This window comes from Anolis carolinensis, chromosome 4, assembly GCF_035594765.1.
Source record: "Anolis carolinensis isolate JA03-04 chromosome 4, rAnoCar3.1.pri, whole genome shotgun sequence".
Classification (NCBI taxonomy): Eukaryota; Metazoa; Chordata; class Lepidosauria; order Squamata; family Dactyloidae; genus Anolis; species Anolis carolinensis.
This window is the reverse complement of record NC_085844.1, coordinates 202,263,385-202,290,859: the sequence shown is the minus strand read 5'-3', so window position 1 is coordinate 202,290,859 and position 27,475 is coordinate 202,263,385. Positions and strand designations below refer to the sequence as shown.

General features: G+C 38.5%; 1 long non-coding RNA gene across 9 annotated transcripts in view; it reads left to right on the top strand.

The window, feature by feature from the left end:
• LOC103279809 (uncharacterized) overlaps nt 1–27,475 on the top strand; it is a 72,071-nt gene that overhangs the window by 27,320 nt on the left and 17,276 nt on the right. For 2 of the 9 annotated variants that reach the window (XR_010005516.1, XR_010005517.1), the window contains exons 2-3: nt 4,360–4,562; nt 5,010–5,066. This is a non-coding gene — a long non-coding RNA (uncharacterized LOC103279809). Of the gene's footprint in view, nt 1–1,177; nt 2,156–2,882; nt 3,346–3,377; nt 4,026–4,359; nt 4,563–5,009; nt 5,067–27,475 lie in introns of those variants that run through there. The other 7 variants (XR_010005514.1, XR_010005518.1, XR_506985.3 and 4 more) reach the window with 7 other exon arrangements.

Below are 27,475 nucleotides of genomic sequence, written 5' to 3'. Positions count from 1 at the left end.
TTTGAACACAAGCTGTGCCATGTGTACACCAACTTTTTTCTTCTAGGTTTTATTTACATTGTTTTGCCTTTTGTTTTGTTTTGTATAATAGCATTAATGATTGTTCTTACTTTCTATTTACTTGTTTTTGGTTATTGATACAATAAAAGACTATTAAAAAGATTTTCCTAGCAAAGGACAGCTTTCAGATATCGAAATGTCAGGCCCCAGTCCCTTACCTGAATTAATTTGGTGTGCCATTTGACACAAAGAAGGCAGATCCATATGAACAACAGAGACATGCCAGTGTGATTTTTTTATATGGAAAAGAACAGTCAGTGAGAAATGTTAGTTAAACATAAAGGGAATTCCACCAAAATTCTTGCAGCCATGGAAGTGCCTTGTACTTCAACCCTGTTCTTCTTGTTTGCCTTTTCCTCCGATGCATTTTGAGCTCTGGAAGTTTTGCAATTGTTCTTGCATGCATCTGTGCCCAACAGATGTCACTTTCAGACAGTGAAGTATTCTAAAATAGCTTTGTAAAGAAAAAGAAACAAGGAACAGGGGAAGAATCACTGGATATAACAACAGCAATGAAAGCAACAATCCAAAGTGCTGTCAAAGACTTCCAGTGCAAAATTTAACACTACCCTGTGTTTTTGTTTAAGGGTGATCTTCACAGGGTTTGTTTATCTTATTTCTGTCACTTGTTCCTACAGAGCAAAGAATGTGGTCTTTCATGTAATGGTTCTCATTCATTGCTTCTCAAGCTGCATTCTTTTGTCATGATCATTTTCCGTAAGTGTCCCTAATGGTTTCTTCTCAGCTTTGGGCAGCCCTTTTAACCTCAGGATAAGTTTATCAATAGGTTGGAAAGGGTTAACACATAGCTGGTTCTCAGAGGATCGAATATCCAAAGCCTCAGGAACATTTTGGAGGGAAAGCATTTGCCGCTCTTAGGTCCTGCCACGTTGAAGTGATTAGCTGGATTTTTTGAAAATTTTCCCGAGGCACAAGCAACACTACCACTGCCCTAGACCTGCAAAATCACTGGCATTGAAATTCTAGTTTTGCTTCTTCCCTGGGAAAAAGATACTTCGCCCTTTCTTCCTTGCCCACAATTTTTTTGTCAAAATGGACTGGAATAGAATGGGGAAGTTCTCAGATAATGGAAAAATTAAAAGGCATGCATGCATACATGTCTGTGTGTGTGTGTGTGTGTGTGTGTGTGAGAGAGAGAGAGAGAGAGAGAGAGAGAGAGAGAGAGAGAGAGAGAGAGAGAGAGAGACGCTGTCTTTTCAGAACTGAAATGCCCTTTTCTGTTGTTCCAAAGTGAACAGTGAGAATGCTGCACAGCTCATTGCTTTTTCTTGAGGACTGGAATGGAAATGATAATAATCATCTTTTTGTTTGCTTCGTCATTTTCTGTCAATGGAAGGAGGGGGAAAGGACACGCACATTTGTTTCTCTTTTAATCTGTGCTTCAACTAAAAGAGTTCACGTAGTTAGTGTAACAATAAAGGAGCTGCAAGAAGCTGATGTTGCGAACATAAGGGGGGAAAGGGGAATCTTGGAAGTGAAGCAAAGAAGCCAAGGTGAGGAAGGGAACACAGAGATATAAATAACTTGGGTGCTTAGCCCGGGGAGTGACTTTCTCTCCTGGTTTGTCCAGCCCTGGCACTGCTGGCATCGGCTCTCTGGGGAGAGCTGCAATTCTACTGTTAAAACACAAGGAGCAGCGTGGAGAATTTTGAGCTGCGTCACACAGCACAGAGGGGGAGAGAGGGAGTGAGTGAAGGAGAGCAAGCTCTGTCGATAGGTCTACTAGCAACAGCCTTGCTGCAGCAAGACAGACAGAGAGAGAGAGAGATCAGGAAAGAGAAGTAATAACAACACGGGGAAGCATGGCTTCTTTACCTCTCCGGCATCTTCTTGTATGGCTCTTCTTACCTAAAAAGAATATTACTTGCCAGCTTGTTCAGTACCAGCAGATTTCGTCCAGCAATGATACCGGAAAGATGCAACGCAGTTAATCCCGCCAGGAAGGGGGGGCAGGTATAGGAAGGGTTAATAGGAGGAAAATTCTCGAATGTTCGGTGCTGCGGCGAAGCAAACCAAGAGTTGAGGACTGCACACAGGTGTAGACGAACACATCTTATGGTTCCTTTCCCCCTACGTACGTATCCTTTGATCAAGGGTGGGGGGGATGGTATTGAACTGATTGTTTGGTTGTGTTTATATGTGTTTTGGTGAAAGGTTCCTCTTCGTCCCCGGTCCCCCAAACTTTCTGCCTCTTTATTTTTCGGTGTTTCAATGTTACTGTGTCCTGCGTCAGATCAACAGCATGAAGGTACAGATTGGAAAATGCCACTGCGTAGCTGCTGATGCAGTTTTGAGGAGAGAAGGAAAGGAGAGCAAGACTTTACAGTGTTGCCACTAGTACCCTCTCATCCTTTTGTTCCACTTTTAACCCTGGGCACAACAAGGAGTTGGCAGAAAGGTGAACCAAATGAGTCTGGATTTTTTTAAAAGCTGGGAAGCCTGTATCTGCATAGTTCAGAAAGTGTCAAGTGATGACGCAGTGATCCTTTCCTGGCACTTTTCTGGGTTTTTCAAAAAGCACCAGGGAGGACAGGTACACTGTGACTCCCTTGAGCAGCTGAGGGAGAGTCTGAGTTAGGAAGGGGAGATAGCCTTGAGCAATTAAATGTCATCCTTTTGGCGTTGGAAAGTTGTTTACCTTGCTCTCTCCGTGTCTCCATGTTGGCAGCCTTCCAGCTCACATGTGATAGTCTTCCCTGTACTGCTGCATCATTAACTGAGTGCCTGAGCAGGCACATGATTGGCTGGGGAGGGCTCTCCTTCTAAATACAGGTTTCTATTGGAGGAAAAGCCCCTGGCAGGTGGAAAGCTGCCTCCGATTGGCTGGGGTCAGGATATCAAATCTAAATGTTCCATTCCTCTTGCTTTAAAAGAGGTTCAGAACACTTTGTGACTTAAAATATTGTCTGTTTGCTTTTTTCCCCTCCCTCCACCACCTCCTCTTTCTCTCCACCCCCCCCCCCCCTTTCCCTCAAAGCAGGCATTTTGGAACGTGTCTGTGCTCTCAGAACTGGCTATTTAAAAAAAACACACACACACACACACACACAACCAAAAAAAAAGAAGCAGGAACTTGACTATTGTGGATTAGTTTTATTGCTTGTGCAAATGACGCAGAAGGAAAAACAAATATTCTGTGACTTGGGTTGCATCAGTGACAGGCGTATTTCCGGCTGCTGTGAGACCAGCCACGATGACGTGACATTATTATAGGCTTCAGAGGAGAAAACAAAAAGAGACTTTTGCGAGTGTCTACCTCTGTCTGTGAGTGGAAAAAACTCAAGCCATTTATTTCTGTTGCAAACTCTTTGGGGCAGGGAGAGTGCCTCTCACTGGTGTTTCTATAAAAATCCAGGCAGAACTATACCCTGAAATGTGTCCTAGTTTACATCAGTTTAAATGCAAAGCCAGGGCTGTTACTGGACTGAATGGCAACAGAACTTAGTGGTTAGAAATATGTGGGTTGATTTCTCTCTTTTTGGTTTTTTGAAATGAGGCAACTGAGATTTCTAAGATGGCTGGTGAAAGATATCCAGGTAGTTCAGAAGAATAAAACCAGATCAGTTGGGGAGAAAGTAGGGGGCATTTGGCATTTAAGTTTGAAAGCTACAGGAAACATGGTATTTGCTTTAACCGTTTGATGAACTGTGCCCCCACCTTTTTTTCTGGCTCGTCCCTAAGCCAATTTCAACCAAAAAGAAAATAGGTGATTCTGTTCTGGAAACTAAGATCTATATTCTCTTCTCCTTGGAACCTACATTGAAATTGGGAATAACTTGAATTATTTCATACCATGGAAGTATGCATTTCTTGTGGTGCTTTCTCATAAAATGCTCCAGCAAGTGGAAGGTTTTATGATGGTGTAAGGATTCGTGTGGGTGACTCACCGGCACCGAGAGAGTCAAGTGCAGAGCCAGTCGTTCGGCAGCAGTTTGCTGGCTTTGGTACTAAGTCAGATGCATTTTGATTCTCCATCTTGATTTCGTTTTGAGTACTCTGTCTTCTCAAGTGTTGTTTTAAGATGTGTACTTGCCAGCAGGCTTTGAAAGCCCCAAGAAAAGCAATTGCGCATAGTCTGTTGTTCTCGTTCACTAGCTAAATCAGGGAAGGAGTAATAACCAGGAAGGCATTTCTAGTGACAGACATTATATGGAATGAAGAAAGGAGGAGACATGGCAGATAGACCCTGCCCATTTGTTGTTTCATACTTGCCTCCGTGTTTCTTTTATCCTCTCCTTAGCCAAGTATTTTGTTTAATTTGAAATTCTCTCATTTTAGGTGCAACATCTTTCCCCGCTTCCCGGTGAGCCCTTACTGTGCAGAGCTCTCACCTCCAGGACAGTCTTGCATCCTGCAGTGCTAGATCCACAGAAGAAGACGTACTGGAGACACAATTACAATGGCTGGTCTGGGGAAGCAATGGATGTTGGCTGAAATCGTGATTCTTTTCGGCAGGAACAAGGAAAATACAACGCAGCTGGGTAGGTCAGCAGTGCTCTGGGTTAAAATTCATTTTTACCGACGCCATCTAATCAAACATTTTTGTGTGTTCTAGAGATGGCCACTAGGGGTTGCATATTTCCTTCTTAACACCTGGAGTTCTCTTATGGCGTACCTTATTATATTGGGGGTGGGGAGTTGTCTGGATTTGTAAATGAGGAATACAGATGGAACATTACTTTACTTTCCTTAATTCTACAGAGTCAGTGATGTTCTGAATATCTAAGAGAATGCTTTAGAGATTTATTCCCGGTTTCTGTGTTTCTTGCCAGGCCTGGATGTGTTTGTTTTTCATTGTCGTTGTTGTTTTAGAACTGGATTAGTTCTTGTTAGCATGTACTACCACAAACAATGGCTACTTGTATAACGGCTATTTGAATATTTGGGATATGGAGACTATAAGGCATTACTTTTCGTTTGTTTCATAGGGAAAGCAAGGTTGTCCATCCTGTGCAACTGGAATCATTAATACAATGGCATCAGAGGTAAATGAGCTTGGCTACTATATGTGTTTGAAATGTACAGAATTTGTGTGGCTCCAGGGTTTTTTTTTTGGCTTGGATTCATGACCTTGAGCTAATTTGTTGATTTTTGCTTGTCTGTGTTTTCCGCAAAGTGGGTGTGATATGATCTGCACCAGAGGGATGTTGAGAACTGTAGGATATTTTTCATATTGCTGTTTTTTCTGAGGCCAGAATTCTCCCTAGTAGCCCTGGGATCATTCCATTGCATTAGTACTCCACACTTTGAATGAAGTATAGCCTCACAGTAGATGGGACCATAAGTCAGGAACAACTTTTGTTTATGGTTTTATTGGTGGTGTCTAAAGGAACAGATGGGCATAATTCCTAATAGTGCTTTTTCCCTCCCTAATTTTCAGTTGTGACACAACCAAGTTTGACTTTATTTCCTTGAGAAGGTGGAAGACAGGACCAAAAACAGAGGGGTATTGAGGGAGGAAGAAACCGGTATCAAAAGCTTCCATATTAAAATACATTATACATGATCATAGTGTCTGTATGTTTTTTCTACCCCAGCTAATAGCAGAAGGATATAGCTGGAGGTAATGGCACCCCTGGCCATTTTGTTCTTGGATTCAGAGCTTGCAGCACTGCTGCTGTTAATTTCCATGTTGTATTTAGGATAAAACCAACAGTATAGGGCTTTGTGTCGGCTTTTTCTGATGCTGCAAGGAGAATAGTTCTGAGATCTCTCTTCCTGCCTTTATTTTCTAATAGAATGTAAAAAAAAAACCGTATGCTTATAAAGCATGATCCCGCATCTTGAGTCCCACAGCCAAAAGAAAAAAATCTATGACGCAGTCTCACTGAGTGATTTTAAACTGGTATCTAGTAGTAATTTTTTGGTTTGGGTGTGGCCTTTATTTGTGATATTTCTCTCCTATCCCCCCCCCCCCCCCCCCGGGCAAGAAATATGAAAAGAGAATCTGTTATGGCTATTATTGATGGATGGACATGAACATTCAATGTTTATTTAGAGGGACTGTATATCACTGGTGGATGGCAAGGGAGAATCGTTTCTCTGCAGGATCAGTATTTAAAAATAAAATATTAGATTAACTCAAAGTCTTTCTTAGAACTACTGCTTCTTCTTACAGAATTGCTTGCCAGGATAGGAATGATGCCACGTAGTTGCTTCAGTAGCCATTTTGCTGCATCACCATCTACCTCTAGCATATTCCAGATTATGTTTACTTGTGATTCAGAGACATACAACTAGGAGAAACCCCTTAATTTTGTGATGAGTTCTCTCTTCTGCTGTAGTCTAAACCCAAATATAAATTCATACGCATGTCATATTATGGTTACAATTCAGTCTGCCTTGCAAAAATTCAATAGTTGCTTGAGTCCAAATTAATCAGATTAACCTCAATCAAATTGTTTATCTAATTGTGTGCAGTTCCTTGTACTTTCTTGTGCAACTTTGCATGTTCATTTTGCCAGAAACTAAGCTCAGAAGGATCATAGTTTTACTCTAGATGGTCATAATATGCACATTTCTCTCTCAAGGTATTTACCTGCGTCACATTAAAAAATGCTCCTTGATCTAGATTGTACAATAATAAATCCAAAGTGGGGGTACAGGAGTATCCAAATGATAAAAGAAATTGATAGTGCAAATGAACGGTAATGTAACATAGCAGAGAGTTTAAGGAATTTGGGTGTGGTGGTGGGAACAATCGGTCCCCTCAAAAAACTAAACAGAAATCCCAAAGTTAGATTCAGAAATGGCTGAACTTTCTACTCACAAGCAGAAAGTCTTTGACTTTTCAAATAGTAATTGTGGGTTGGTTAATACTTATATCTGCGTTCTTACATAGATGTTACACATCTGAAGGTGTTATATGTGTTTATGATTGTTTCATGTCTTCATGATTGCCATTATTATATTTATTGATTTTTCTGCTCTCTGTCAGGATGGAGCCCTTATTATCAGAGGATTGACAGTATGTATAGATCTATCCCTCTATCCTTTGATTTTCTTTAATTTCTCCACCTGTTATTACCCTGCCAAAGAAGCAGAAAGACCCCTATATCTCATAGATTTCTTGTCCTTTCTACTTACTACTGCTACTATTTTTCATTGCTTTGCAAAATGACCAAACCTCTTGCCTCTACATCAGTCCTTTGATGGCACTTGGTGGCAAAGCTGCGTTTGTAGTCTCTGGTGCTGCTTGTTAAAAGCTGACTCTGCAGAGCAGAAGCAGATGAAAATCTCTAATCTAAATGCGTCACACCATCTTTCTTGAGTATCCGTATTTGAGGAACTCCTATCAGCCACCATTGGCCTCATATTAACTCTAGCTTATTTCATATCTGCTGAACTGAAGGAGAAATATATGAAGTATAATGTTTTATGTTGACTTGGACTGTGTATATAAATGGAATAGTATTACTTGTTTTTCTTGGTGCCTTTCTCATTTGTTCAGGGAGCTGGATTAACCACTCCTGGTATTTAGTCACAGTTCTAGTCTGAAACAGCAAAAAACAAAACAAAAACATTGCATTTCATTCAGTTCATAATATGTGTTTTAATAGATGGCCTAGTGATGAAGTCTATTGCATCATTCCGTCTAGGGCGTTTTCATTGCATATACAGTTCTGACCCTGGTCCAGACACCCATGGCCATAGGAAGAGACTGGACCCCTCTCACTGACTCTATTTTTCCATGTCTTGAAGTATATCTGAGCTCAGGGCAGATATCATGATACTCTCTTCTGCATGTTATCCATTCAGCAAAGGAGAGGGTGGCGTCTTAGGAATACTTTTGCTATTTGCAGATCATAGCCTTGGGTCTGAACTGCTTTTTATTTGTAGTGACAGTATAAGACAGTTTCAGGGACTTTGCAGGCTTGCATTTTTAAATTTTCAGTTCATTAGAAAATAAATGAACTAGACTTCTTATATAATTATTAGGTTGAAGGCTAACATCTATAAAGAACTGGTTCTGTGTGTCCCGGGGGATTTTGACTTTGTGTTTTATGAAAAGTAGATTTTTTATTCCATGTGACAAATAGCTTTTGAAATAAAGATAACTTTAAAAAACTGTTTAATATAGCATGGAAGAAGAAACCCCATAGAGAACGTGCTCAGGCCCTTGTGCATACCTATATACTTTCTTGTATCCTAGCAAATTATTCCTTGTTTTTTATTTGTTACAATTGGCTTGTTTCAAAAATTCAATGCATATATTTTGAATTTGTATTGTGGATAATGCACTCGAATAAACATATGTGCTGCAGCAAAACAGAGCAATGGCAGCTCTTCTGCCTGGGCTATATCATTCCTGCCCGTGCCATTACACATCTTGATGCCCGATGAACCTGTGCAAAGAGGAAGCTTCTCTTGCCACTGCCTTTGTACCTCTAGTAGAGTATAATACCATTTGATGCAGTGAGAGTTTCAATGCGGCAGTTAGAGGGATATCTTATTTCTATACCACGTAGCATTTGGGGCATCTTCTACTTCCTTGCAGTCCGCATTTCAGAAAGGTTCCCTGTCCCCACATGCTTCAAAATCCTGAATTTGAATTCATCAGCAGGATCGTATGTTGACCGAAAGAACCCTCACCTGAGTTCCTACAGTTATTGTCTGTTCATCTCCTCTCCCAAAGTATACAAACAGAGACAAGAACAAAGAGAAGGACAAGCAGGTCCACTAGATGAAGATTTGCTCAAAGTAGAAGGGCAGGTAAATTGACAAATAGTGGTAGACTGCAAAAGTTGAAACTGGCTCTGCGCAGTAGCAGTAACCATAATCAAGCACTAATTGGGGCTATCATTTTAACCATGGCTTGAAACTGGAACTCAGGGTAGATTTACAGGTCTTTATTATGAGGGAAACTGGCTAGCAAGAAAGAGGGAACCAGCTCTGCTGGGTTTTAAAAAAAGAGAGATTGAATGATATGTGAGCTTTTATGTCAGCAAGTTCTTTGTTCTAGAACATGGCGTAGTTACAGTATTCTCCAAGCAAACTATTTTTGGCATTGTTATCATAAGTAGGAAAGTAGGGACCTGCAGCAAAAAATAAGACAACATTGTAGCACACGGTGCCTCACAGGGTGCACAGATAGGACTCCCAAGTAACTGTGGTTAGAAGAATAGTAGTGTTGTCCTGGTTTCCAAAGAACAGTGGGCCCCAGGGGTAGGGAGACAGAGAGCAGACAATCAGATAGCAGATTGCCTGCTATCTGAAACTTTCATTTCAAGATACTGGGAGTTGCTGTACTCGAATGCTTGAAACCTCCAAGTTCTTTCTGCTCTAAATAAGTGATTGTGAATTTTGGTAAATTCTTCAGATATGAACTGAACTGAAATTCTCACTCATCTCCTCTGATCAACTTCAATGAATCAGAAAGTGGCAACACTAATTCAGCACACATTTTGTATTTTTGAATACAAAAATATTAAAATTTAGACTTTTGAAATGAAGATGTCAAAGCATTAGATAGACAAAATCTGTCAATTTTGACTCCTTTGTATTAAAGTAGTTTATTGCTCTTGAATTCTTGTTCTAAATATGAAAATGTTTGTGAATTTTGGAAAATTCTGATTAAAAAATGCAGAATGGGAGAAAGTTTTCTGGAAGGTAAGAAAAAGAAAATATGTTCTTTCTTCTTGACTGAAACCTGCTCATGTAGTATAAGGATTGGAATGTTGTTTCTATTGTTGTTTTTAATCTCACGCCATGCATCCTTTTGAACTTTTCCCCACAATGCATTTTCTTTTTTTGAGCACCAATTTTACTCCTTTGTTTTTCCTTTTCTCTTTTATCCAATTCTTACCATGGTTTCCTATGGCTCCTATAAGAAACAAAAATATATTGCAAAGTGCACAGTAAATCTTTCTCTTATTTCAAAAAATGTGTTAATGGGTTTCTGCACAGAATCCTTTTATGAATACTATGTAAACTAGCAACATTCCACAATTAAAGAGAAATTCCAGACTCCCATCTTTAAAGCCTCTTAAATAATGGATGTAAAGAAAGTAGAGAAGTGCTACATGTCCAATCCCATCCCCATGTGTAGTTAGAAGTGGCTGGACAATTCTTTCCCAGAAACTGTTTAAGAAGACTGTTGACACTCACTGATGGTAACTTTATTTTATTTCAGTAGAATTTGGCCCTTTGGTGAGAGAGAGGGGGATTTTGGAAAATCATGACTTGGGCATTCAAGACAAGTTAAAACAACAGTTTTAAGATAGGAGATACAACTCTATGCCTCTGTTTTTCACGTATAAGTGGCATAAATTCATGTCACATAAGTTTTCTGAACAAATACTAACCTAGTTTTGCTTTCCTCTCCCAGCAGTGTCTTGCCTAATGGATAATCTGTCCTAATGAGACACAGTGTTTGGAGAGAATTACTTTTGATAGTTGGGACCCCATCTATGTTGATGTAAAATGACATTTGCCAGTCATTAGCGCCATCGCAAACCTATGTGGTAAGGCACAGATAGGCATATACTTGCTTATTATGAAATTGGATACTTTTTTTAAGAGTAGGCTACAGATTCTTAGTAGTACTGAACAAAATCAGTAGATAAATTAATCCAGTCAAGAAAGAACGAAGAAATGCATGAGCATAATCTATGAGCCAGTGTTATGTAGTGGTTTGAGTGTTGCGCTAAGGCCCTGGGAGACGAGTTCAGAACCCTTCTCAGCCTTGATAATCCATTGAAAGTTCACACTTTTGCAGGCAATAGCTACCCTCTGAATAAATCTGACTAGGAAAATCACATGATAGCCATCAGTTGGAATTCACACATAACAACCATACATTATGTTGATTACTATTTTAATTGTTATATCAATTGTCTGTAAAGCTGTGCTACATGTCTTCCCTTCTGACTATATCCCGGGCACATCCTTAATGGAATTCATTGTACAGTATATGCTGCTTTGGACTATAGATTTTTTTTTCTAACTACAGCAGAGTATACTTTAAAGACAACAGATCCTGTCTAATCTTGGAAGCTAAGGAAGATCAGTCCTGGTTAGTACTCAGATGAGAGACTGCCAGTGAATATAGGCGCTGTAAGCTATATTTCATAGGAAGAAACTGGCAAATTAATCTCTGCATATTCCTTTCCTAAAACAACCATATGAAATCCATGGGGTCGCCATAAGTCAGCAGGCAAATTGAAGGCACACACACACACACACACACACACACACAATTTCTTAAAATTAAAAAACAAATCTAAGTAGAAGTAGTTGTATTCTGATGTTAGTCAGTGTCTTAATTAGCTTCATTGAAATAGTTTCCGGGAGTCCTAGTTTCTAAATGATTAATCTTTAAATCAAGCTGAACTTTTATCATTTACTCCTGTTAAAGGAAGAAAACAAATTTGAGTTCCAAAGTGTTTTTATTGACTTGAGCTCCAGAGAAGTAAACGGAACAGTGGAAGAGACTGGTCTAAGATTTTAAGTCCTATTGATAATTTAAACTCTGGATCCACCATTCAGTGCTTGGAAAACCAGTAGCACAAACATTGCATGAATGAAAGATCGTTCCAGTTTTATTTTCCATGATTGTGCATCTGCCTTAATACAACTTTGAACGGAACTCCTATTTATTCTAACTTCTTTATTTACTCAGAAATAAAAAGTTTGTGTCCAGTGGAGCTTATTTCCAGTAAAAAAAAAAAAAGGAGTGCATGGAACTGCAGCTTTTATATTGTAATTGTTTCATGTGGGATAAATTGAGTAGTAAGGAGAATGGGACAGAGAGAAGCAGGAGACATTCTGTTCTTTCCTCACCCCCTAGTATTGATTACTTGTTCAAGAGCTTTGGCTGCCCTTATTAAGCGCAGACTGTTCCACTCTTGACCATAATGGCTTTGGTTGGATTGAGGATGAGCAAAAAATAAGTTTTCTGCTCTGTCCCAGCAGAACGTACAAGTTTTCTTTCTTAGAGGGGGAATCCTGAAAGCTTCATACTAGACAGCATGTGCTGTGTACAAGACATAAAGGATTTATTGACCCACCTAATATATACATTTTACAAGCCAGTGGTAAAGGTTGTAGTCATTTATTTCCTAGCTCCCTTGATCTTTTGGTAATCTATATTGTTATTAGGGGCTGTAACTGTTATGTATGTTTGGATAGTTTGTAGCATGGTCTGAGATGACCAGAAAATTATTCTTCATGAATAAAATGTTGGAATGAAACAGACATATTTATTGATCCAAGAATTCACAATGATATACTATATTTTCCTCCTTTTTTATGTTTCTTTACAGTTGGCCCTTCATAACTACCAATTCTGCATTTGTAGAGTCCACTATCAGTGGCGTGAAAATATTCCTATTCACAAAAAAAATCCAAAATTTTGATTTTGCCATTTTATATATGGGCCACCCCACCTCTTTATTATTCCATTGTATATAATGGATTTTAGTATCCACAGAGGATCCTAGAACCAAACTTCAGCAGATACTAAAAGATACCAGGTACTGTCTGATCTTGGAGGCTAAATAGGATCAGCCCTGGTTAATGCTTATATGGGAGACCACCAGCGAATAGCAGGTGCTATTGGCAATATTTCAGAGAAAGGCGCTGGCAAAACTACCTCTGAGTATTCCTTGCCATAAGTCAAAAGGCAGCTCGCCATAACTCAACATAAGTCAACAGATAGCTTGAAGGCACACATACGTTATTTTAGACAATTGTTTCTTTTCCCTGTGTATATAGATACTTACAAATATGTTTGCCATCTGGTGCCATTTTTGTTTCTTTGTTTCCATCTGCCTCCATCCATAAATTCTATAATCAAATCATTTGAAGATCTAAAAATGTTCTCTTTTTTCCCCAGCAATGCCTTAGGATTTCTATTTATTATTATTATTATTATTATTATTATTATTATTATTATTATTATTATTTTACCTATTGACCCGGTTGAGAACAATTTTACACAATTTGTAAGCAATGATGCAGTATGTGGGATAATGAAGAGCTATTGAAGACTGATGCTAGTTGTGGTTTGAACCATTTGTGGATGCTACTGGTTTAGTCAGATGACATTTAAAAGTGGCAGAGGAAGGTGATTTTATTGGTTGCTGTGGAAAGTTGAAATGTCCTTTGTAACCAAGTCACAACCTCTTTTCCTTTCTTCCCTCTCCCTCACCTCAGTTTAATTATGCTGTTTTATGAATTATTCACTGGGCCTATTACCTTGTTTCTATTTTAGAATGTGGGTGCTTCTAGCCCATGGCTTGGTTTGTGAATGGTATCTGTTGTTTGAGCTTGCTACATCACATCTTTGCCCCAAAACATGTTTTCAGTTCCAGTGCATTTTGTAAATAGAGCTCTTAAAATAGAGAGAGTAAAAATGTGATTAATCCAACTATTTGATGTAGAGAAAATGGTTACTAGCTATGACTATAATGAGGCATCAATATCTCTGGAAGAGGAGGAAGCAGCAAGAGAATAAATTATTAGGAACATTAACAGCAGTGCCAAGTTTCCAAAGTTTAACCTCTTTCTTTGCTTGTTAAAGATAAATGTGTCTTAGAATGATTCATGTCACTGATATTAAATACCAAATTAAGGACCTAGTGGTCAGTGCAAATCTACACATGTGCTCAGAAGTAGAAATTTGTAAAAACAGGTTACCAAATTGACCAAAATGCACTAATGCTGTTATACCCAGGGTGGAAAGAACCTATGATTTTATGAAACTGAACTCAGGGGAACCAAAACTCACAGAACCATCCATCTATAATCAAGCTCTGAATGCTTACTTTTTAAGACTCTGATTTTAAATCTCTATGTATTTTATCATGTTTCTGCTAAATTAGACTTGTCGCTTTTTCCTAAGAGGCTCCTCATCTCTTTATAGAGCATGGGCCTCCCCACAATTTGGATTCACTCTATCTGTTAAACTTTTTCAGTGCCAGTGGGGAAAAAATTCATTTCAACAATGTTTTAAAATTTATTCATATTCTGAGCAGAAGGAACTTGACATTTAAAAACTGAAGGTGGAAGAACATAAAACAGATAAATTTTCACATTCCAGCTCAGTAGAAAAATCTCATTGAGTTTAGTCATACTTATTTCTTAGTAGTTTATTCTCTCTAGCCCTGGTACAGTTATGGCTAGGGTTTTTTTATATTATCTCCTCAAAGAAGTTTTTCTTCATATCTGGCAATCTGTTTGTTTTATTTATTAGTGCAGCACTTTCCCACTCCTGCCACATTCTGGAAACTAGAAGTCTCTGCTTGCACCTTTAACCAAACAGACAATGTTCTGTCTATGACTTGGACAATGGAATAGAAGGAATGCTTATCACATTTGAAGATGACACCAAATTGGGAGGGGTAGCTATTACCTCGGAGGACACATCAGAATCCAAGATGACTTTAACAGATTAGAGAGCTGGGCTAAAACTAACAAAATGAAATTCAGCAGGGGGAAAAGTATGGTACTACAGTTGGGAATAAAAATGAGACTGTGAACCACTCTGTTTCTCCTGAAAAAGTTCTTGTTTGTGCCTTTAACCAAGTTCATAATGTAGAGCACATGTGTCATTTTATGTTGGACTACAGGTCCTCTATTCCTTATCATAAGACATGACTATCGCTGATGGGAGTTATGCTACAGTGATACAGAAACATCTGGAAGACCACAGTTTGTTCTGTTTATTCAGGATAATGGGGTTTGAATTTAGATACAAGGCTTTTGTATATGATGTCAAAGCCACAAGTGCTTTTGGGTTGTATGGTGGATAATCAAAAGTGATTGGAGTTGTCATTCAGTAATATCTGGGGACCCAAATTGGGTAAAAAGTAAAGAGTGCTAATCACTCTGTAAATAAATTACAGCAGGTGCTCTGTATCCATGGATTCTCCATCCATGAATTCAATGACTCTTTGAAGGCAACCATAAGGCTCTTTGAAGGCAACCATATTCCCGATATAGACTAACAAATTTGGGGTTAAAGTATGGTTTTCTAACATCTATGTACAATTGTTAGGGTAGGATTCATTAAAGCAATAACATGCTTCAAATAAACAAAGAAAACACAGAACTCTCGTCTGGGGCACATCTACACTGACCACTTAGCACAAAGGGCCAGTGAATAAGCTCCATGGCAGTTAAACAACACACAAAGCTGATTGGGTTACCACAGGCCAAAGCTGCTTAATGCAGCCTTGAACAGTGTTAACAAAAGTTGTGAGCTGCTCTGAATTCTCTCCCAGAATTTTGAGAAAACTGCAACTTTGGGCCCATTTAACAATTGGGCTAGTTCTGAGATGGAACCGGCCACTACTCTTTACATGGCCATTCTGTGTTCCCCAGGTTAAACAGCCCATGACATGGTATGGTACTCACTCCCCACCCACCCCCAGTCTATGACCAGGGGAATCCATGGACATGCTGGCCAGAAAGCATAATATGACTTGTGCTGGCTGCTCATTGCCTGAAGCAATCCTGGTGAGAGCGACACGGTGCCTGTCGAAGGGAGGAGGAAGAGGTGGGGTTGATTTCTCTCCTCCCATATTGCTATAGGGCCCTGGCTGATATCATTTCAAGTGATGAGTGCCCAACACAACCCATGCTACAGCCACTGGCTACCATGACAAGAAAAACAGGAGGGGACAGTAAAGGTGGCTGATTGGCAACACCAAACCAAGTTCAGCACTACTATATTTATTTATTTATTTATTTATTTATTTATTTACAGTATTTATATTCCGCCCTTCTCACCCTGAAGGGGACTCAGGGCGGATCACAATGTACACATACAAGGCAAACATTCAATGCCACATGAACATAGAGACAGAGACAGGCATAGAGGCAATTTAACCTTTTCCAGCTTCCTGAGAGTATGCTCGATTCCGGCCACAGGGGGAGCAGCTGCTTCATCATCCACTGTGACGCCAACTTCCTCATTCCAAACGTTGCTGGATGATTTTTATGGTGTCGTAAATTAGTTAAATTAGCCTCCCCACATATAAGGGGTACCTAAATTTCCTACTTGATAGATGCAACTATCTTTCGGGTTGCTTAGGTCAACAAGGAGGCAGGGCTATTTTTTATTTTAATGGTCAGGTGCTCATTCTGCCACAGGCTAGCCTCGAACTCATGACCTCTTGCTCATAGTGATTTATTGCAGCTGGCTACTAACCAGCCTGTGCCACAGCCCGGCCCTCTCCCATGGTAATGGTCATAACCAGACCTCTTCAATCTGCAGTCCTCTGGGTGTTTGGGCTTCCAACTCCCAGAAGCCCTAGCCAGGTTGTTCAACGGTGAGAAATTCTGGGAGCCAAAGTCCAAAATACCTAGAGGACCACAGGTTGAAGAGGCTTGGTCTAAACCATCTCAAGGCCAATCTGGTATTTGCCATTCCAGATCTGCTCTGGGATAAGTGGTCAATGTAGATCTCCCCTAGGAGAATGGAGGAGGAACTCAGAATGACCTTAGTGTCTTCCTTTCATAAGCAGGGGAAAAACATTCATTTGGAACTGAACCCACAAAATTAGGAAATATGGTGCATAAACTATTCCAGTGTTATATGACTTCAGAATAAGAGTACATCAGTAGAAACTCCTGGTGATTTAACTTATTTCCAAGTATTGAATGTGTAACTCAAACTTCTTTTATGAGATGAAAATAAGAGGGAAAACTTACTACAATTAGACACAAGTATCATATATAAGTCAAGAAATGTACACTGAAAGCCTGGGTTGACTTATCCATGGATCAATGGTAGTTCAACAAAAAGCAACCCAGAAAACTCCTCCCAGCTTGAAATACACAGAAGTGAATTTCAGTGCTTTTACAGCAACCTCAGCTTCCTCCTTCCTTCTATCCCAAGTTGAGTGGGCTAGTCTCTGCATGTCTCAAACAATGAGGATTTTACTAGTTTTCTTTTCAATGATCCACTCCCTCAACTGCCCTTGCCAACATCCCAATCTAGGCTTAGCACCTTACTTTGCAGGAAGCATGTCCATATGTGAGTCATCCAAATCGAGCCTCCCACACATCACATGGCCACATTTCCCTCCTCATCCATCATGCCATCTTTAACATGAACACAAACTCTTCTTTCTGCTGCAATTTTGTACAATCTTCGACATTGCTTTCTTTTGCCTTTTCCTCTACATTCTTGGTTAGTTGCTCCTAGATTATGCCTTCCACTTTTGGACCTAAAACCTGCTCAAGACTGAATTACTGTTGAATATATACAGCATATTAGTTAAATAGTGGAGGAGTCTTTAACAGTGCAATCTAGTCTGCAAGTTACACAGTCTTAATGAGTGGAATTTTATTTACATTGTTTCCTGAGACTAAACCCCTTAAATTCAAGGCTACTTTCTCGCAAATATAGAGCAATTTAACTATTGCTGTCTATCTTTGTAAAGCCTGATCCTGTTGATATCTTGGTTTCATATCAGAAATGACACACCGTTATCAGCCAATGGTGTGGCTGGTAGGATTATGTTGTGATGCAACAGTGGGTAATTCTCAAGAGTTAGGAGCTGTTTTGGATACCTAAAAAACCCTTGAAGGCAACCTTGCATTTTTATCCCATCCTTTCTTTTTATCCTAACTTTCTACTAAATTTAGTTGCGCCGAAAGAAATCATTATAGCAGAGATCTCAAATCTCATTGCTACTTCAACTTTTCAGGTACTTTCAGGCCCTCTCTCACCTTTAAGACATTTTTTCAAACCAGAAAGTCAGGAAACCTAGTGCTCTGGAGAGTTCCAGTTTTGAACAAAAGCACTGTATCAACCAAAGGAAAGTCTTCTCATGCGTTAAAAATGGTGAGGAATGCCAAAAGTACCTGGAAAAGTGGTGAAATGCCTCTCCCCAGGCTGGACATCATTGTTGGCCATTTAAAGGAAAGAGAAATGGATAGAATAAAAATGGAAAATACAATAAATAATGTTATCTGATTTAGCACATTTAGTTTAAATATTGTATTTAAACTTATTCAAAGTATTACATTTGAATGTGCTTAAATTGTTATTTTACTGTAATATTTGTCATGAGAATAGCATATTCTTTATATGTAATAAAAATGACTATGCCTGAAAGAATACTATTTTTAAAGATGACTTCCATAAAGAGAGTTGTACCTGATATTCCTCATTCATGAATTTAACTTCTTTTTGCTGAGACATAACTGTAGTATCGTTAGCATTCATTATCTGCACTTCTTATTGGTTTTGTTCAAGTTGGGAGAAAACTGATTCAGTTCAACTAGCTGAGCATGCGTTCTATTTCACTGAGATGTGTGTGAGTCTATGGGCAAAGACAACTTTGATATTTTGTCTTAACTACTGTACTTGTATTTGACTGTGACTGTTGGAGAATAGTATTTTGTTCTTCTTTGTAAGGCAGTGTGACAATAAAATATTGCCAAACAACTTGAAGCGCTTTATTACTTTCTTGCGGCACCATAGTCTTTGTTTGGAAATCTGGGCTTATTGCCTGTTTCATGACATATAAGTCGTGTGAAATAATGTGCTAGGTACTTGGTCTACCAATGTGTTTACATCCCACAGATACTTAATGAACATCAAACTAATTTTGGAATACAGTGGTTTGCAAAATACTTGTGTAAAAACCAAACTGATGGAAAATACAGGTACTCTTGACATTCTCAACACATTCTTTATACTATTTGACTTCAAAGTGGCAAGAAATGTATATTTGTTACCATATTATAACTTAATGTTTGTTATTCCTGTCCTTATTTGAAGCTAAGCCTCCTGAAGAATGTCTACTACTTTACTTTGAAAAAAGCAACAATATTAAGCCAAGAATAAACATTAATGAAATCTCCGTTTATTGAGCACATGCATGGCTGGGATTAATCTCATAAGATTCTTTATTAGGTATAGCCTTTCAACTGATAACACTGGCCCAACACACATTTTAGTGCTTATTTCTAGGTATATTTGACCTGCTGATTCCAAAAATGGCACCCATTTCCCCTATCAGATCTAGTTTTTGAGCTACAAAATACTGTAGATGCCATCTACAAGTCTTCATCTGCTCACCCATAAAATGATGATAACCATATGTGTTTTATTTTGTTGGACTATGTAATTATTTGAATCAGAAAGAAGAATGTGAAGGAATGTGCAAAGAATTATAATTTCAAGGATGTGATAGGAATCTTACAACGAAATTGTTTCTAAATAAAGATGTTAACTTTATAATTTTGATCAGCAAGGTATTTTTGTAGTATTTTACTAACAGTTCATAAATGCATTGAGTTCTGGTAAACCATTTTTCAGTACAGTGGTCTAGAAAAATGCCTGTATAAGTGGTCATTATCAATGTAACTTATCAAATATCTCGAGTAAGAAACAGAAATCACAGTATCAGCATTTTACAAAAAAATGTCATTAAAACTATTTAGTTTGGCTGACTAAATATAGGGAACCATCTGTTTGCAGGTTAGTGCTCAGACTATCAGTTCTCAATTGCAACTTCATTGTTTGGAATTGTGTTTTTCCTCCCTTAAATTCTTTGGATTTCCATTTGTTGGCTAAGATTTTGGTCCCCTCCCCCCATTTCCCTATCATGCTGAGTTATTCCAACAATCTGGTGAGAGGAGAGGAGGGCTTAAATATTTGAAAATATTTGGCTATTGTACCTTGCATGCAAAGGTGGCAGGATTGATAACATAATAATTTCCATCATAACTAAAATTGTCAAATAGAACCATAGAGTTGAAAGAGACCATATGTGCCATTTAGTTCAACCCCTGGCCATGCAGGAAAAGCACAAAGTAACCCTGGCAGATGGCCATCCAACCTCTGTTTAAAAGCCCCCAAAGAAGGAGCTTCTACCACACTTAGAGGCAGAGAGTTCCACTGCTGAACAGCTCTTACAGCCAGGAAGTTCTTCCTAATGTTCAGGTAGAATCTCCCTTCCTGTAATTAGAACCTACTGCTCCAAGTCCTAGTCTCCAGGGCAGCAGAAAACAAGCCTGCTCCCTCAAGAAGCTATTGATCCTCAAGTCAATAGCTCTTCATTCTCTAAGATCTTAGATTAAGTACCAGAGGCCTGGTAGATTAAGTACCAGGTCTTTTTGTTCTGTCATGAGTGGTGTTTTTTATGTCAAGGGGAGAGGAGGGGAGGGAGCCATTGGGAAGTGAATTGGAACTCCTATTGGATGATCAGATGGGGGGGAGGGGGGCATGAGAACAAGCTAGTAAATGTGCTCAGAATTTGGTAAATCACAACCAACCAGGTGTTATGGCAACTCTGTAGCCAAGGAGGGAAATATACAGAATATTTTTCAGTGACCAAGCAGGTAACAAAATTCACACATTAGCTCCAGAATTCATCACCATTCTTGCTAGGGCTTGCATCTCATCTGCTTTAACATACATCATACCAAATGAGTTTTCAAGTTATACTGTATACAGTTTTGGGGGCTCACTGTTAACCATTTGGGAGTTTTCTTGTTTTTTCCAGGTCTCATGTAACTCTTTTCAGGCCTCATATAACAAGAAAGTTCATAAATCTTAATGGTGGCACTCCACTCCTGGCCTTGGTTCAAATGGCCCAATGGGCCCAAGTCTTCTTCCCTTGTGCTCTTAATGCACTGAAGTTGCAAACTAACCACTTGTGATAACCTTCACATTTCAGCTATCCTAATTTATTTGTCCATCTCATTCACCTACCACTACTTATCTTGCACCCTGAATTAATGTCAGATAGGTGTAATTCAGACAGGTGCAAGTAAATAAAATGAGAAATTGGCTCTTTTTGCATTGTTCAGTTCTGGAGATGCCCTTTCCAGAGGTCAAAATCTGATTAGGCTATTATGTTCCTCTATTTAGCTTTCCCTGCAGTAAACTGGCTTCCACCATCTATTGCACCTCTGGGATTACATTTAGCAAACTGACTCAGCAGTAGCCTTGGATTTGCTGGAACAGACTTTTAACAAATGCAAAATTGCACAACGGGAGTAAGAGAAGTTTGACTAAAGTTCAAATGGCAACTGGAAATTTGAATTATTTCCTGAACCCCTTTTTTGCAGCTTTAGTTTAGTGGTATTTATTTGAAAACATAAGGGCCTGAAGTTTATAAAAAGTTTTCAGATTAGGAGCTGTGCATCATGAGAAGCATGGATTTTGATTATAAATTTCTAACCCACAATTAGTTGAAGAAAGAAAACACTATAGGAAGCATATTGTAAGCCGCCTCGAGTCCCTCCGGGAAGGGGGCAGAGTATAATTTTTTTGTTATTATTATTATTTATTTATTCATTCATATGAAGGATGAGTTGTATATTTACTGTTACTGTGCATTTTATGATGATTTTGAATTTTACTCCATTTATTCCAATTTCCTTCTATACATTTTAGGGGCTTTCTCTTCTGTTTTGTTTAGTATTTAAATTCTCAAGTTATATTGCTTAGAAGTATATGAATAATTTTAAAAATCTGCTCTATGAATAAATAATTTCAATAATACTTATTTCCATAATTTAAAGTACAGGTTGGAATTTTGGAGCAGATTTTAGAAGTTGTTTGGGAATGGGAAAGTGAGGGCAATACTTGCCATATTTGTGAGCAGGAGAAAGGGATAAATTCATGAATCAAAAGCAAGAACACTTTTGTCTTTGGAAGGTAGTCCAAGTCACTTAGACTTTATATAATTTTATAGGTTATGTTTACCTATTCTAATAATTTATTTGTTTATTGCAAACTGGCATAAGACTCTGGTTTTGAGTAGATCAGAAACTCTTTAATCCCACTACAATGCCCCTTCCACCCAGCTGCTTGCACTTTTTCTCCGCTCAGCCAATCATTTGAGTCTTCCTTTCCCATCATCCGCAGTCATGCCATTGCTCATCTTCACTGGAGCTAAATTGTCCTTTTCTCTCTCTTCTCATTTAAGTGTTTTTCTTTCACTTCCCTCACTCACCAGGTGCTCATTCTGTGTCTCCCAAATGCTCTTTCCTTTAGTTTCTCATGTCTATCTTCTCTTTTCTGTCCCTTTCTCCCTGGTTTTTGTCTCCTTCTAACATGTTGCCCATTTAGACTTTTCCACTGTTCTCTCTATTCATGTCCTTTCACCAGGCAGCAAGCTTGCTCTCTCTCACTCTCTCAGTCTCTCTCATACTTTATGTTTTGAATTATCCTAGAGCTATGAAGAGAAAAGCAGCTTTCACAACCAGAGTATTTCCCTACTGTACCTCTGACCCAAATGAAACCATCCATGTCTTCTGGGGAAATAAATACACAATGTTTGACTTCAGCTTCCTTTCTGATTGATAGGGAACTCTGCAACCACTGAGTGAAGATGGCACAGCACTTCACAAACCTAAATTCTTTAAAATTAATCCTTTAATAATACCAAGTGACTTTGTAATGTACCCAATCAGCGTCCACTTACTATCCATGCTGAGTTTTCCAAGTCTTCAAGATATGGCAAATACACACTCATAGCCACTCTTCTTAGTGAAAATCAAATGAATACAAATATGACATGTCTATCGTAAAATTACATAATTTTTTTTAAAATACAGGGATTCATGTACATTTGATATATAATGGGAATGACATAGGAGTTTAACAACTATTATGTTAAAACACTCCTCTAAAACAGTTCTGTGTTTAATCAGGTAGCAGTCTTATAAAAACAATTATTTTACAAGCAAGTCCTCATAAAAAGCTGCAGATGAAAAAGTTTAGAGTATATCAAATGAATTTAAGTTTTTATCTTTTTGTCCCCATTATTGCCCCGAGAACAGAATTTTGGAGTTGGAGGAGCAAGGAGCTCTGGAGATTTCTGTGTTTGTAACAGGAATATGGTTCATTTCGAATCTAATGAAAGGGCATCCCTCTGTTTCCAAAATTTCATTAGGTACAGATGAGAAATAGTTCTTTTTCACTTGCACACCTATCAATTGCAGACACTAATGGTAACTAAGATAGAACCAATGTCATCTCTACACCTATGGAAAATATATTTCCCAGGTATTAGAATGGTAACATGGTTACGTTTGTGTAATCCTGCCCACAAGATCATAGGAAGCCTAAAGCTGAACCAAAAGGTGAATCCAGAGTTTTAAACCTTGGTTAATTATAGCTGGTAGGAAAGCTGGCACTGAGCCAGAAATAGCAGACTAAAATGGCACCATACATCAGAAGTATTCTTTGTTTAAGCTGTTAAGGTTACATAGATATTAATTGTACAAGCAATGTGAAGATGCTAGTTTACTGTAGAAGGAAACCTCCAATGGAAGCTGAAGGCTGAGAGCCCAAGGGCTTTTCGCTCTGTGGCGCAAGGCCTGAGGAATTCCATGTGGAACAGGCTCCACTGGCTTGTGGAGGAAACAGTGACAATAGCAGCAAACAAATGTCACAGAAGTAACAAAATAGCTTGCCCAAAGAGTTTTTTGTTACTTCATACTTCAGTATTGCCTGAAATACTATATTGAGAAAGCCAGAAGGCATGGAGAACAGAGCTGCTTTGCCTAGCTATGTTTTATTTTCTTGGTTGATGGTATTACTGGCATTACTGGCAATTTCCAGGAATTACAAAGACAAATTAATAGAGGACAGATAGAGGTGGGGGTTATTTAAGGTGCTGCCATTTCAGTGGATGACAGGAAAAAGGTGGTATGATTGCACTTTCTTCTGGTTTTTCTTACTATCCTGATCAGATTAATATCAGCTTGAAAATGTTTCCAGTTATTTCTATATCAGTTAACAACAAGTCTTTGGACACACATGACATGATACTAATGAGCAAGCACATTTGATAAATGGTGGACTCCTGGTTGGATACACAAGACAGAGAAAGTCTCTTCTAGCTTTGCCAACAGGTTTTACAATCTTATCAGTAGACAAGTCTTAAGAATGAGAAGTCATAGTAGTTACCATGAGTCCGAGCCTATATCCAAGAGGCAAGATTCATTAGTTACTGTTTTTTATCATTATGATTATTTTTGTTTTAAATTTACATATCTGTCAAAAGGAACAATGGTAAAAGTCTATAAACATGTATATATACATAAACAAATGTAATATTTCCTATCATCTGTATAGTGATTGTATCCGACTATGCCATTCCCTCCACCCACCCATCCAATTGAAGTGACTTCCCATCCTTTGGGTTAGAGACAGTCATACACAGTTATGTTCTTCCTTCCTATTACAATATTTTTCCATTTTTCCTTCTAGCATAACAGTTATTATTTAAAAACTATATACAAAAAATCTGACAGATTAAATTATGAAGCCATCTATAAAAAGGTTTCCCTCTTTCTTTTTACAAAACTTCTAATTACTATTTTTATTGCCCACTATTGATGTTAAGTATGCAAGACAACTCTGTTACTGTATAGACTGTAGTCCCTACCAGCCTCAATGTATAAGATGTGCAGGTTATGACAAGACTGTGGAGATTCCAAGGATAAGCCACCCTGAGTCCCCTGTTGTGTGAGAAGGGCGGGATATAAATGTTGTAATAAATAAATAAATAAATAACTACTAGAGGACTATTATCCAACCATGGGGTGTATGAGATCAAGATTTCAGTATGCTATGGCGGCTGTATACTTGAGCCAACTGTTATCTGACTCCACTTATCAGGCTGGACACATTCTGGAGTTGGTTGCCTATTTTGGCTTATAAATCTAGTGGTAGGCTGACTGATTGACCATGAATATTGTCAACTATTTTTAGGTGAAAATTTTATTCTATCCCACCTGAGAACATCAATAGTTTGTCATACAAGTGAGAGTTTGTTCTTAATTGACATTTACTATCTGGTTTATGAAAAAACACCCAATCAGGAGCTAGAGTTCTAATAATGTGCATGTTTTCTTGTTTCTTTGTTCTTGCCAATAGGAGAGCAAAATGAGAGCAAATTGTCCAATTTGGAGACTATATGACTCATTCGTGATCACATACTCTTCTCTCTTTTTGTGGGAATATAAGGATGTAACTGGAAATTCTGCTTCCGTTTTAGATTAAATGTGGCTAATATTAACAGTTGTCAATATTGAAGTTAATGTATTTCATCTCACTATTATTAAGAGTAATAACAGTTTTTATGGGGTGAGATGACTCAGTATTTTATTGTACAATGTTTTATGCTGATTTTATATTGGAAACCGCCCTGAGTTCCTCTTGGGAGAGAGGGCGGTGTACAAATAAACTTTTACTTACTTTACTACTTTTACTCAGCCAAGTACACAAAATTCCAAAGAGAATCAGAAGTTTCAAGTCTCCTTCATCTGGGAGAGACATTCTTTAGGGGCACTGTAGGATGCTCTTGTGACAGCACACCACAAACAAGACCAGTAATCTCCAGGTGCCCTCCTTCACATCTATTCTAAAAGCTTTGAAAATAAAGCTTTGCTTTATTTTACAAAGCATCTCCATAGGAGAAACAGTTCTTGAGTATAACCAGGCAATTAGTTTAAGTGCCAAAGAAAAATGACTAATGCTGTGGTAGTAGCCAGAAACAGTTAGACATTCTTTCATAATCTAGATTCTAGGGTGAGGGTACTACCTATGATTATAAGTATATTTGCCCCAAAATGTTTTGTGATGTTTATACAGAACCAGTATCTTGGCTCTGGAATGGATGGATGGGCTGAATATGGAGGTGGTAGAGTTGGGTGGAAGCTTTGAAAAGAGTATTCCTGAAAGCCAAAAGGGAGGGAGCATTGGAAGAATTGTCACTTTGGAGTCATACTGCATTTTTGGTATATTGCTTATGTAGCTTTTTGTCCTATTATGTCTTCTGATTTTAAGGCAAGACAGCAGGGAGATAGCTCTGAAAATTGTGAAGTGTCAGATGAAGTAGCAAACAACTGGTTAAGGATAGAGAGGGAATGAAAAATGAGGGAGGAAGCTCAGCTGAAACAAGTGTGAAAACACCAACTATAATGTTAGAAGACTTTGCTGAAAGGTCTTAATTTCAAACTGAATGTTTAACATAAAAAGCAGCACAAAAATCTGTTAAAAATCAGCAGAGATTTTATATTATAGTAGCAAACACAAGAAGGTCTAAAAGGTTTCACACAGATAAAACCACTTTAAGATGCAGCCAGGCAACTAGAATAAACAATTTCAAGATCTTGCAACAATAAAATAGCATTTGAGTGGTACTGAAATTTCTGAGATTGGTACCAAAATAGACTTCTGTGCAGGGAAATATTCTATAATGGGCCACTCACTAAGAATGTGTACTGCGTGAATAACCATTCACTGCATCTTGGAATCCAGTAGCACTTTTGAGTAGAACCCCTGATGAGGATATCAAGGGCACAGGGAACAAAATCTATACACATATACACATGGACATATGCACAACACACATATCACTCAGCCCGAACAGTTATATGAACTAGTATGACGGCCATTTTGTTTGTTTGTACAATGTGAGATACAAATCTAAAGTCCTATTGTGTAGCCAAGACCCACAATGATGCCCACAGATTAACAAGGAAAAAGTATATTTTCTAGTAGTCATACTTGAATATCTCTTTTTGAGATTGGAGGGTGCAACCGGCAAAACAATGGAATATATTTTCCTGGTGAGCAGAGTTTGGCAGGCTTTCCTGCAGGACACAAAATGGATTCCTGTGGATGCAGATTCCTTTGAATAGTACTTCTTGTAATCTATAATACATGAATCATTCTCACTTTGTAATAACTGGTGTGTCTTTCTCAAAACAAAGTAGGGAACTTTTAGAAAAGAATCTCCATCCCTAATCATTTCTGAACAATTCAATTTTTTGGCTTCGGGTAATCTTTGGATGGTGATTTATGAACACACTGTGCTGAGCAGTTGGACATGTTAAAGTACTTATAAAATTTGATGAAAACCACTTTGTATACCTTTAATAAGAAAACCCTGAAGTCATCCAGTTGGAGAATCTTTTTTCTCTTGACAGTTATATTTCCTTGGACGTAACTTGTTGAAGATTCCTTGATGGTGATAGGTAGAGCTGAAGTGGGGTGTGGGCAGCATTCCAGTAGAACGCTCCCTAATTTTCTGCCCAGTGGGCTTGCATATCACTCTTGCTACAGGGCTTTTAATATTAGGCTGCCACTTCGTTGAGTCCCACCACATCATAAAGCACAATAAGAACATAGTAAGACAAAAGCAGCAAAAAAGGTAGAACCGAGATTTACTACTAGTGCTATTCAAAATGGTGGTCCCTGGACCACTGCCGATCCTTGAGCCATTGGCTTGTCAGTCCCTAGGCAGATTTGCATGAAAGAGAAAAGCAAGTGTAGCTAATGAGCACAAATATAATGGCAGCCCTAACCACTTTGTAAAAAGTAATTGCCTGTCTCCCACATCAGATAGTTTGAGAAGCACTGCATTATATCATCTTGCATATTGCAAAAATAATGTGAGCAGTACTTTAA